The sequence below is a fragment of the Canis aureus genome, chromosome 26 (assembly GCF_053574225.1).
Source record: "Canis aureus isolate CA01 chromosome 26, VMU_Caureus_v.1.0, whole genome shotgun sequence".
Classification (NCBI taxonomy): Eukaryota; Metazoa; Chordata; class Mammalia; order Carnivora; family Canidae; genus Canis; species Canis aureus.
The window spans coordinates 20,862,595-20,875,406 of NC_135636.1; the positions used below are offsets into that span (position 1 = coordinate 20,862,595).

The 12,812-nt window shown below is 38.4% G+C and overlaps 1 long non-coding RNA gene across 49 annotated transcripts in view; it reads right to left on the reverse strand.

Annotated features, from left to right (window-relative positions):
• The window catches only part of LOC144297977 (uncharacterized), a 252,549-nt gene that overhangs the window by 186,244 nt on the left and 53,493 nt on the right, over positions 1–12,812 (reverse strand). For 27 of the 49 annotated variants that reach the window (XR_013364975.1, XR_013364973.1, XR_013364965.1 and 24 more), the window contains exons 2-3: positions 9,912–10,109; positions 4,899–5,006 (exon numbers count right to left, since the gene is read on the reverse strand). The exons of 11 other annotated variants lie outside the window; for them this stretch is intronic. This is a non-coding gene — a long non-coding RNA (uncharacterized LOC144297977). Of the gene's footprint in view, positions 1–4,898; positions 5,007–8,154; positions 8,210–9,911; positions 10,110–12,812 lie in introns of all 49 variants that reach the window. 11 more of the 49 variants (XR_013364984.1, XR_013364983.1, XR_013364986.1 and 8 more) reach the window with 3 other exon arrangements.

Below are 12,812 nucleotides of genomic sequence, written 5' to 3' on the forward strand. Positions count from 1 at the left end.
TCTAGCTTTCCCTTCCTAGCTCATGGAATGCTTTGGAATGCAAGTAAGGAGAACGAGAGTCAACAGTCATGACTATTTTGCCATGTCACAGATACTATGCTACGCTAGTACACCAATTAATATATTATTTGAGCTCCAGCTTACCTATGCTAACTGCTCCTGGATGAAATGCTATGGTTCACTTGTATTTTTTGGTTAAAGAAAACTTCCTGATGGTTAAAAACATAAAATTTTTGTCCCCATCTTCCTGCTTATTACATGGAAGAGAAAACCTGCCATTACAGTAGTGGATCACAAAAGGCCCCTAGGTCATTCTCAGTACAAAGTCCTGAAATGTAGAAGATTAGAAATTAAAGAGAACATTCATTTATGTGGGGAAAATTCTGGAATTTGATTTTTTATTTTTTATCAAATTGCACTTACGGCCCTATTTTTCAAATGTTTGCCTCACCTCTGAAAGAATTAAGCAGAAGGGAATATGTGAAAATTATGTTGTCTCTCAATTCTAGAAAGCAAGGTACCCTGTTGTCTTAGGCCTGGTTCTCTTGGGATTCCAGTGCACATGGTTTATTGCAAGTGTGGGGAGGATACTCTTAAGAGAAGGAGAAGGAGAGAAGCAGGATGGGGCAAGGAAGGGGTTCAGCTAAAGTTTAGCCTCATCCATAGGGAAACTCAGGAGTGAGAACTAACCACAGACTTGATCCCATTTTGGGAATGGCCTCTTTTACACATATGTCAGTCAATTATTGGCTGTTATCTGCTCCCATGGAAGGAGAAAGGTCATTTAACCTCCAAAGCAAAATGTCTTCAATTTGGCTAAGGGCAATCTTCCAGAGAGGAGAGCAACAATGAGCCTTTAGCCGCCAACATACAGAACAACTTATAGACAGGTACACTAGCCTGGTGAAGGTGATCTAAGTGGGGAATCAACTGAAGCATCCATGCATGTATTATTCTTGGCTAGACAGGATGGGATGTGCTTTACGGGGCAATGGAGGCTCTATGGAAAAAGTAGCACTTAAGACTGAATCTTGAAGGATAAATAAAACCACCATAAGCAGAGATCTATTTGGAAAGTTTCTTCCATGTTCTTTCGATATTAGACAGTAAACACTACAGATATTACTCATGAAATTCTGGCATTCCCAATTCTTCCTATGGCAGTGGCTAGGTGCCCATTTCTATCTTTTCTCCTTTTCCATAGAACACAGTTGTAACCAGGAGGTGGTTGCCCAACCATAGGTCACATTCCTTACTCTTCTTGCAGCTGGGTCTCGCTCTGGGATTTCTCATCAATGAAAAATGAGTGGCAGTGATGAGTGACATTTCGAGGCCGAGTCAGTGAGAACAGATGTGCCCCTTCTACAGTCTCTTTGCCATTTCCATCAACTGCCTATGGGATGGCAGAGCTGTAAAGTAGAGGGAGCCTGGCTCCCCATTTTCTGTGTTGAGAAGAAACATCTGCTAATTAGAACCACAGATATGAGCCATTATACATTCCATTGAATTAAAGCTTCCATTTGTCGCACCAGTATCTTAACCAATATTCTTCACTATTAAGAAATTAACAAAAATCCTTTTGCCTGATGAAACTAGAAAATAGCCTCTCTTCTGATGCAGTATTTTTTTTTCTAGTAGTATCTTAGATTTTGCTCACTTTCTTCTGTGTATTTCATAAAGTTTTGCCATGGGCTGGTCACTTCCCTATACTAGGACATATTTTAAGTCATAGGAAATTCTATTTCCCATCTACTGTTATTCAAATTTTACAATAAAAAGAGTGACTTAAAAAAAAAAAAAAAAGAGTGACTTTGTCTATGGCATGTGAAGAAGGCTTTACTTTTTCTGGTACCCTACAAATTCCTGTTGTCAATCTTGGGCTTAGCCAGGCATGCATCTCTCTTTTTGGGAAGACCTATAATGTTTTGTAATATCAAGATGGAGGCTTCTACATTCCGACTCCGACTCCAAGTTCTTTTGAATAAGGAGAGGATATTGATGGACTGGCCTGAGGAGGGAGGGTTTAACCTCCAGCGTTTTGGCAAGAAATGCTACTTACCATTTGTGGATCCTGATAAAAATGCATGCTCAGTGAGAGAGATGCAATAGGTCCATGACACTTTCAGGGAAAGGAGTAGCTAAGGGGTTTGACTGTTTATCAACTTCACACTTAATGTTACACTATGTTGGCATGCAATGAATACTATCATTCAGCCAGACTTGAGTTTTAAAGTTTCTTTCAAATTAATAGTGATTTCATCCTATTGTCAGAGAAAGGAATGTGACAAACAAGGTTGCTTTCAGACTCGGGTACAAGCTAAGTGAACTGCATGCATGAAAAATAATTAGAAATAGTTTAGAACAACAAATCTTTCACATTTATAAAGCTTGTAATTAAATGATAATGTCAATGTATCTGTAACTATTAACTTTAAATAGTATACTATGCTTGCGACATATGCTCACTCTAATAAAACAATGTTTAATGCAGGTCCATCTACTTTAAAGGTTTTGCTCAGACAGAAATGGAGTAGAATACATTGTGTAGCACTGATATCACAATCCTTGGAGATACAAGTTCATATATTATATTTAATCCTCATGTAAATTTTGTATTTCATCCAGAAAGAAACAGAAACAGAGAGAGGAAATAAAGGTCAATCCATGTAGCAGAAAAAAAAAAAAAAAAAAACAATCCATGTAGCAGGAACGGGCAGTGTGCACATGAAACCTAGGCCCAATGGATCTCTAACACCTACATTATTCTTAATATTTCTATTGGGTTCTAAAGTTTACCAATAAAATAAGTTACCATTATCAAATATGAGCTAGGGGGAAAAATCCAATCTTTTTTCCACGTTAGAAATTCTCAGTAAAACTCATTAGAGTGACTTCTTTTGAAGTTCTGGAATAAGAATTTTTAACTAGAAGCAGATACTATAATTTCTCTGTCCCATAAAGGACACCATAATAACTATCTGCATTTCATAAGACAACTGGAGTTTTGTAACAGTTTTAACCATGAATCACTAAAAGCAGGTAATATCCCCCACCACAACCCCACTTCCACTGTTTACCACATAACTATTCTTTCAGACCTGTTTAGCTTTGAAAAACATGTTTCCTAACACACAGCTTGTCTTCATAAAAGTCTCTTTGAGTAATCCATGGTGTCTGAGAAATGTCCTATGACCGCTTTCTGACCCATTGACAGAGCTGTAGGTTTTACCCTTTTCCTTACTACAATGCCCTGGATAGCATTTCAAATACATAGAGTCATGACCTTTATTGTTTGCCAGATGGGCTGTGAAATGTATGCTAATGTTCATAATAGGATTATACAAGGTTGTTTATTGTCTGAAAAATAATATGAGCATTATCTTCTTTTCTACCCCCCACCCCCAACAGGTTTTCCCTTTAATAGGTATTAGGAAGTCTAATTTTGATTAGGTAAATATCAGCTTTCAGCTTTACAAGTGATGGTTCATTTAGGCACATATTTTAATGGTATTAAGGGTGGAAAACAAGAAGAATTAGCCAGGTAAACTAAAGTACAAAGAATGAATTATAATATGCAACCATGCATGGCAACTTGCAGCACGTACATATTTCACGCTACAATTGAACACAGTGATTCAAATTAATTCAAATATGGGACAAAGAACAATATATGTGCTATGAATATGACACTTAAAAATACAGGATACAGGGTGTAACCAGTGTCACTATCCTTCAAACATTTTGCTTTTTGCTTTGTATATACCCATTCGGATGTGATCCTCTCTCTCTTCTTATTCTGGGTCCCCACCAAAAACAGATGCTCAGTTTAAGAATTCCGATTCTAGCAGCTTATTCAGGAGGGGATCACAGGTCATACAGTGAAGGAATGAGAAGTGAGATGGGTAAGTAAGAATGCCCATAAAGGGTGTGGTTATGGAGAGGGACACAGCTGTGGGCAGCTGGGGCTCAATCCCAGTGGCGATCATTTGAGAGGCTGTGTGAAACATGTCTCCACTGAGGGGCCAGGAAAGGCAGGTATTTATTCACAACAACTTTCCCTCATTGTTTGAGGGCCACTTCTGGAGCCTTACCAGGCCCTGTGCAAACTGAATATGCCCCGCTGCCAGAAGGAGCTATCAGACAGATAAATGAGGAAGATATGTCTAGGAACTCTTTGAAGTGAACTCCAGTCGAGGTTGAAGGGAGGTAGGCAGGGAAACCATAGACTCTGTTCCACATGTCAAGGCCAGTGTGTCCCACGGAATGTGGCTAAATCTGTGCTGTGGTATGCCAGAACCAGGGCTTGGGCTCTAGGAGAACCCAGCTTGAATCTTGTTCTATCATTCATTTATTGCAAAGGATTTTTGTATGCCTGGTGCTTGGGGCCATACTTTACTAGTTTGACCTTTGGGGACTGGAAACTGAATGTCTATTTCTTCTTCTATAGGACAGGTATGAGAGAGGCATTACAAGCATTAAATCAGGTAATAATTGCATGAAAAGTATCTGGAATAGTGCCTAGCTTATAATAAACCCCACCACAGTCTTTAGGGCCCTGTCCTTATTCTCCCAATCCTGTTTCTATGCCCACCTTCCTTCTCAGTAAGGCTGTTGATGTATAATAGATAATGCACCTCAGGGTTCCCCATGACCAATTTCAAGTTTGATGATTCACTAAAAGGATTCACAGAACTCAGAAAAGCTGTCATATTTGTGATTATGGTTTATTATGGTGAAAGAACACAGGTTAAAATCAGCACAGGAGAAAAGTACATGGGACAGAGTCCAGAAGCAATCAGGAACTAGCTTCCAGTTGTCCTTTGCCAATAATGTACTTAATTTTCCCAGCACTGATGTATGGCAACATGTGAGAAGCAATGACAACCAGAGAACCTTACCCAAGCCTTGGTGTTCATGGTTTTTACTGGGGTCAGTTACATAGGCATGGAGTTGATCTTAGCTGTTCCAATCTCCAGCTCCCAACAGATGCAGTATGGCCCATAGCTCTAAGAATATAAAAACCATTCAGTATAAATCACATCATTAGCATAAACTATTTGGCATGGATTAAAGCCTTAGACACAAACAGACATTATTATCAGGCAAGATATTCCAGGGACTCAAGGTTATCTCACCAGCTTGTCAAGGGCCAATAATGAACACATCTGGAATATGCAGGTTTTGGGTAATCCACGCCTGGATTGCCTAAAGTTAATGCTTTAGTGTACAGGATGCCACATCCTCTCCCTGGCTCCAAGGCATATACCTTCTTCTGGACCCCATTCTCCAGAATTGTTTAGAAACAGTTCTCCAGAAGCCTAGGGGTCTCTATAAAAGCCCCTAGACAGATGCTCCTGGGGCCATCCTAAGTCCTGCCTTAAGAATGACCATCTTAGCCTAAAGCCCATTATCAAGACTCAGCCCCTCTCACTGGTCCACCTGCTACCATCAACAGCAGGCACCCTGAGGCCTCCCAAAATGTTAAGGTAGACAGATCACCTATGAACAAATGAATACTTCTTTAAAAAAAAAAAAAGATTTATTTGAGAGAGAGAGAGAGAGAGCATGCATGCATATACACACACATGCATGCACAAGCTGGGGAAGGGGCAGAGGGAGAGAAACAGACTCCATGCTGAATGGGGAGCCAGATAGGGGGCTCAATCTCACAACCCCAAGATGATGACCAGAGCCGAAATCAAGAGTTGGATGCTTAACCAACTGAACCATCCAGATGCCCCCACATGAATGCTTCTAGGTCTATCCGGTACAGTAGCCATTAGCTACATGTCATCTTTGCCCACTTGAAATGTAACTAAACTGAGATGTGCTGTAAGTGGAAAATGCACATCAGATTTTAAGATTCAATACAAAAAAATATTACTAGTTAAAATAAAATTTAGATAAAACATATGATTAAAATTAATTTCACTTTCTTCTTTTCCCTTTTCTCAATGTGGCTATGAGAAAATTTAAAATTACATATGGCTTGTGTATTTCTAATGACAATGCTGTTCCACAAGGAAATGCGAAATGTGGGAGAAGAGGTTGTAAGTACACTCATGGGTCTTTTGAGTTCCTCTCTGGACAACGTGACCATGTACCATGACTATTGTTTAAGTATATCACAGAACATTGCAGATGGGGACAAACAGTTTACATACAGCTAATGATCCTCAAAGCTATCCCCACAAAATAGCAATTCTATAGATTTGAGCATAGCTAATACACAATCTTTTTAGGTACACTTATCTATGAGCATGGTTCAATCTTTGCCTCAACTACTAAACTTTAGCAATTTCACAGCCATTTCCACCAAGTATGTGTAAGTAGGCTGTGTACCATGTCCCCCTCTGATACCTGCCCTTATTCTGTAGCCTTGAGGAGCTTGTGACTTTGGAGCTATCACCAGAAAACAATGTCAGTGAGATGCAGATGAACTTCAGACTTCCATTTCAAAAAGCTACTTGTACTCTCTCTACTCTCTGCCATTTTTTCGCCTAGTAAAATCAGACTGTCGCCATCCTAGTTGCAGTCACTTGAATCCCACACAGACATGGAATTCCTCCCCCTTCCTCAAATATCCAACAAATAGCAAGAGAAGACAGAAATTACAGGTAATACCTCAAGTGATCCAGAGAGCAATCAAGAATCTTTAAAAAGTGTCATCAGCAAAAGGAAAAAAATTGAAGAAAAGAATCTACCTTGTAAAACACTGGCAGTGATATTGTTCACAGTAAAGAGGAGTTTAATTTTATGAAAGATTAAAAATCTTGACAGTCTTTATTCAAGAATGTTTAATTTCTAAAGCCCCAAACAAACATGGTTTTAAGACAGGAGTCAAGAGCAGGATTTCACATTATGGTGTCACCAGAGCAAATGTATTAAAAAATAAAGAGTGATTTCCAGGAAAAAAAATGTAATCATTATAAGGCTTAATTTTTTTCCTATTAAATTGTATTGGTCCACAATGAAGCTCTAGAACAGCACTGTTAAAAATATACACAAGGCACAATCTGAAATAGGTATGCAAGTTTAAGTTTTTTATTAGCCCCACTTTGTTTCAAAAAAGTAAAGAGAGAGAAGTAATATTAATTTTCACAATATAGTTCATTTAATTCTATACATCCAAAATAAATCATGTAATCAATATAAAATTATTAATAAGATAGTTTACGTTCTTATTTTCACACTCTTTGAAAGCCAGTCTGTGTCTATCCGCAGCACATCCTGATTCAGCCTACATTTCAAGTAAAGAGTCACTTCCATATTTCACAGAACATTGTAGAAGTCATAGAATGACTTCTATATTGCATAGAACATTCTATAAGTCATAGGATGACTTACAAATTGCACAGAGCTGATAAATAAGCATCTTTTTCTGCTCTAGTTAGTTGGTCTGCTAAAGGCCTCTGTCTGTGCATATTTTACTAAACATTAACAAATTTTTAGTGGAACACAGACTTAGAAAAACAGTATTATCCTATTTGGTACCATCACTCTCTTTCCCTTAATTGTGCTTACTGAACATTTTATCAAATTTTTTTTGTATATAACATCTTGAATATATAGCATCTTATTAAGCATTTTAGCAACAGACTATTAACCTACAATAAACATTAGGAAATGGGTTCAGAGAAATCAACCTGCTTAGAGTGTCAGAGCTAAAAACAAGCTTGTGGGTCCAAACATTGGTCTGTCTCTCAGCTGAGCTTTCTGAAACATCACCCCAAATAGCACAGGAATGGAAAGAGTAATGGCTTATAGCCAAGGTGAACTGTCAGACCTAAAGTGACTCAGAAAGGCCTGGGATTAAAGGCACGGAGTTACAAGCCTGTCAGAGCTCTCTCCAAAGTGAAAAGAATGAAAGCTCTTGGAAAGATCTGCAATTCCATTTGGGTCTTAGATCTTACGATAAGACGCAAGGCCACCACCTTACACTGGTGAAGAATGAAAGTATTATTTGTAAGTCATTTACAAACACATTTCGATTCATGAAGTCACATTTCATGTTAATTCCTGGGAACTTCAACTCCAACTCAGTCACTTTGAGGAACTGCACTGTTGGAACCCAGAATATTTCCTGAATCAGGCTAGTGTTTCCAGATATTTAAGGCCATTGACCCCATGGAATTTTTTTCACCCTTCACCAACCTGGAGTTCTGAGGCCAACAACTGAGGAAGGTAACCTGGTCATGGGCTTTGACCCCTGAAAAATATGAGCAATTGATTGGTTGACTCCTTTGTAAACCTAGAGATAATAACTGGATGTCCCACACAGCTTATTGGTTTTAGTCACTCCTGGGCCCCCTTTGCTGACTTTAGTGATTTAATCAATTTAATCAATTTCCCATAGTTCTAGCACTTTAGATATTTACTGGTATATTATTTGATTGCATTTCAGCACTTATCAAAAGTGCCACTAAGAAAAAAATATATTTAAAAAGGATAGACTAATAAGCACAGTAACTACTTGGGCCTTTTTATCGGTGGTTCTCAACCTTGACTTAACATTGGAATTACCCAGGGAGTTTTTTTTTTGTTGTTTTTTTTTTTAATGTCTCATTTCCCAGCAGAGATCCTGATTTAATTGGTCCAGGATGTGGCATGGGCATCAGGAATTTTAAAGCTCCCCTGATGATTCTAATATACAGCCAGGGTTGAGAATCACTGCTCTATACTCTCTAAACATTATCCCTTAGTTATGTTAGCAGTGTAAGCTTAAGCAAAGTAAATGGACCATATTTCCTAAGATTCACATAAAAATGCCTTCAGAGAATAAATATGCAATGTTATGCTCTTGGTTTTAATGGTGAGTAAATAAAAATATCCAACCAAACAATATTTCTGCTGTGGGTATTTTGTAACACTGAAGACTTGAACTAACATACATGAAAAATTCTCCTTAGATTAAATCCCAGGAAAAAAAGGTAGTTTTGTTTGTTTGTTTGTTTTTTGTTTTTGAGAGAGAGAAAGAGAAAGAGTTGGAAGAGAAGCAGAGGGAGAGAGAGAATTTCAAGCAGGCTCCCACTTAGCACAGAACCCGATGTGGGGCATGATCTCAGGACTGAGATCATGTCTTGAGCCAAAATTAAGAGTCAGTTGCTTAACCAACTGAGCCACCCAAGTGCCGCCCCCCCTTTTTTTTTTTTTTTTTCCCCAGAAAGTGGTATACTTCATTAATCAGATGAGATAAATGAGCTTTTCATTTCAGGTACCTGAAATATCTATGATTTTGCTCTTTGTAATTTTTTTTCATTCAGAAACAAATTGTCATGTATTATTCTCAAATTCATAAGCCACATCCACTCATTCTTGGATGTAGATGGAGCATAATGAAGAATGATAATCCATGCTTTTCTCCATTGAACAGAACCATCTGTTAACTTTCCCCATGTGTTTTGTTTTGTTTTGGTGCCTTTGATCTTTTTTGTGACCTTATCTTTGTTACACTTTCTCCATTGTGCTCAAAAGTCACAAGGCTCAGTCTTTCTTAGCATGTCATGCTCTGGATCTTTTTCTCTTTATCTCCCTCACCACCCATTAAAGTTTAAGTGTCCTGGATGTCAATTTCCTCCTAATAATGTCCTAATAATAAAGTTTAATGTCAGTCTACTTCTTGTGGAACTCTGTCTGGGACACACCCATGAAGTTGGCACAAATATCATACCCATTTTACAAATAAGTAAACTGACACCTAGGGAAGATTAAATTCCCTGTCCAAAGTCCTATAGTGAACAGATGAGAGAACTATAATTTGAATCCAGATTTGACTTCAGAGCCTACAGACACAAGGGCATCATGAACAAACTATGGCTACCAGATGGGGTGTTTTCAAATTCTTTAAAATTAAGCATCAGTGTTTTGTGTCCACCTCTAGGAAACTTCTAGATAGCTCTTGGGATACATACCTCTAGAAAAGAGGGGAAGGAAACAGGACTGAATAGGAGAAATTGAGCTGCAGTGAAGCTCTAACAAAGGTCTCAGCCTTTGGAGAACTCAGGAACTGAGGTGGCCCTTTAGTTGGTGTGAGAGAGGTCTAGGTCCTTTTACTCCCGGTATCCCAGTAGTGATCCATCACAGGATGCAGTCTTCCTTCAGAAGGGGATCTGTTCCAGGGAAAAATACCTTAGGTCCTTTTCTGCAATATGCCAGCAGCTGGGGATTAAGTTCTCCATTTCTGAAGGGGGATCTTTAAGAAATATTGCAGTCTTCACCCCACGGTTGTTCTAAGGCGACCACATCACAGAGACACTCATCCTCAAAGACTACTGATCAGGTTCAATATGATCAAGCCAAGTAAACAGAATTTATAGCAGAATAGAGCCATCCTTTTTTTAGTTGTGGGCTTGGTAGCAGTGATTAGCAGTGCTTAGTACCTGAAGATACTAAGGAAAAAATGTACTATCCTACAACCTGACCATGCCCCCAGGCTTCTGGGCCCTCATGAAACACCTGTTACCAAAGCACAAACTACTTGTGAGGAAGCCTCTTCCTAAAAAATACTAATATTCAAATAAACAAAATAGTCAAATGAACAGTAATAAAAAAATATATACATCCTGTTTTTTCACTACCATCTCTCAACTGGTCTTTCCCGTCAATGAGCTATCAACTGATCAGGTTCAGTTTGGAAGTTCAGCATCAGAACACATGTCCCATGCTCCCCTACTCCCTTTCACAAATTAAAAAAAAAAAAAAAAAAAAAAGTAGTCACATCCAAGCAAATTCTCCTGATACTTGAAACAGAGATTTAAATATGAAATAAAATTCTACTTAAGTACCTAGCATCCTAATTTTCTGTGAATCTTTTCAACATCTGGCTCTTATTGCTATAGGGAACCACAGTTCTAGCTAACAGAGCTGAATTCTGTAGATAGCAATTTGGGTTTTGGTGAGAGCAGTCTTGGGGGTCCTAGAAGATTGTATCCCAGTGGGTATGAAATTGCCTTATCATTTGTGAAATGCAATTATATTACAAGCTGCACATTGCTTCTGGACACAAAAGCACAGAGAGCCCCAATTCTTTGTACATGAGCGAGCCCCAGCACAGGTGAGCTTCTACAGTGGTGAGCAATGGCCAGGACCAAAGCCGGTGACTTCTGGAGTTCTTGCTGCTATTCTCGGAATGGTGGTCAGTTGTTATTTTGGAGGGATAAAGTTGTTTTTTTTTTATTTTAAAGATTTTATTTATTCATGAGAGACACAGAGAGAGAGGCAGAGTCATAGCAGAGGGAGAAGCAGGATCCATGCAGGGAGCCTGACATGAGCCTCGATCCGGGGTCTCCAGGATCAGGCCCTTGGCCAAAGGTGGGCACTAAACTGCTGAGCCACCCAGGTGTCTCTTGGATGGATAAAGTTAAACCAAATATATATGACAAAGGAAATAAAAATTATAAATAAAAAGATAAAAAAGAAAATCCATGCAAAGCTGTATAACATATTGCTCTAGACAACATGATTCTCCTTTGAGCAAGAACTTATTGTCCAGCTCCTGGAAATATGGTCAACAGAGGGCTTTCAGCTCTTAGCATTTTTAGGAACTGCCTTAGTTGCAAAGAACTGCTCTGAATCAGGTCACTACCTGCCCCAGGACAGCCCACATCCAATGAATGATCAATATGAAGGAATAAAGGCCTGGCCATCTCAACCCAATACAGTATAACTGTGAATGGTTTCTCTAGCTCCAGAGTTCCCTGAAGGGTTGACCAAGGCCATCACTGGGTCTGCATTATTCTTAACTTCCCCTCCTAATCGCAGTGTCTGCTTCCTGGGAAACCTGGCCTGTGACAGGAACTAAGATGATACAGGCTCATAAAAGGATACTTTTCTTCAGGCCATTTTCCACTCAATGTCAAAATCCTTTTTAACACTACTCTTACATGGAATCAACTCCATTTACCAATCTATCTTTGGACCACTATGACAGAGACCCGAATGCCCCTGACAAGTTGAAATTGATATCCCTGTCACTCTGCGTCTTCACAACCTGTTCTTCTTCCTGCAGTAATCAATAAGTTGAATTTTGCTTTCAAAGCAATATTTCCTCGCACCTGTTGTGTAAGGTTTTCAGTCTAAATGTCTCCATATCCTTTAACTCCTCCTCAGAGGTTAAGCTTTGGAAATCTTTCAACATCCAGGATGCTGTTTCCTGAATATACCCTAGTTGTTCCAAACCTTGCATATGATGCACCACTGAAAAAGAAATTAATTCCTCTCTGTAAGATACGAACATCATACAGAGGAGTGGGACTGTCACTCACTTTGTAAATTAATAGTATTTTTAGCTATTTTAACAACCACATCAAAATATTTACTTCTATTGAGCTCAAGAAATTTTAAAAGTAAAAAAAAATAATAAATGATACTTCATTAATATTTAAAACATCTGTCAAGAGACTCTAATAAGAAAATGAAAAAGCAAATAACAGAATGAGCCAAGATAGGGTTAAACAAATATTACATTATGTAAATTATGTATATATGTGTGTGTATACATATACACACACATATATATGCACACACAGATATATATATATAAATATAGAGAGAGAGAGATCTATACCTATATGTAGATATATGTGTGTGTGTGTGTATATATGTAGGAGTACATATACTCCTACAAATCAATAAGAAAAAGATAAATTACCCAGTAGAGATGTGGGCAAAGGACATGGGTAGACACTTCACCCAAGATATCAAAATAGTCAAAAAGCACATGAAAAGTAGTTCAATTTTATTAACCATCAGGAAAATTAAAATTAAACCTCCACGATACACCCATTAGAACAGCTAAAAAGAAAAAGATGGAA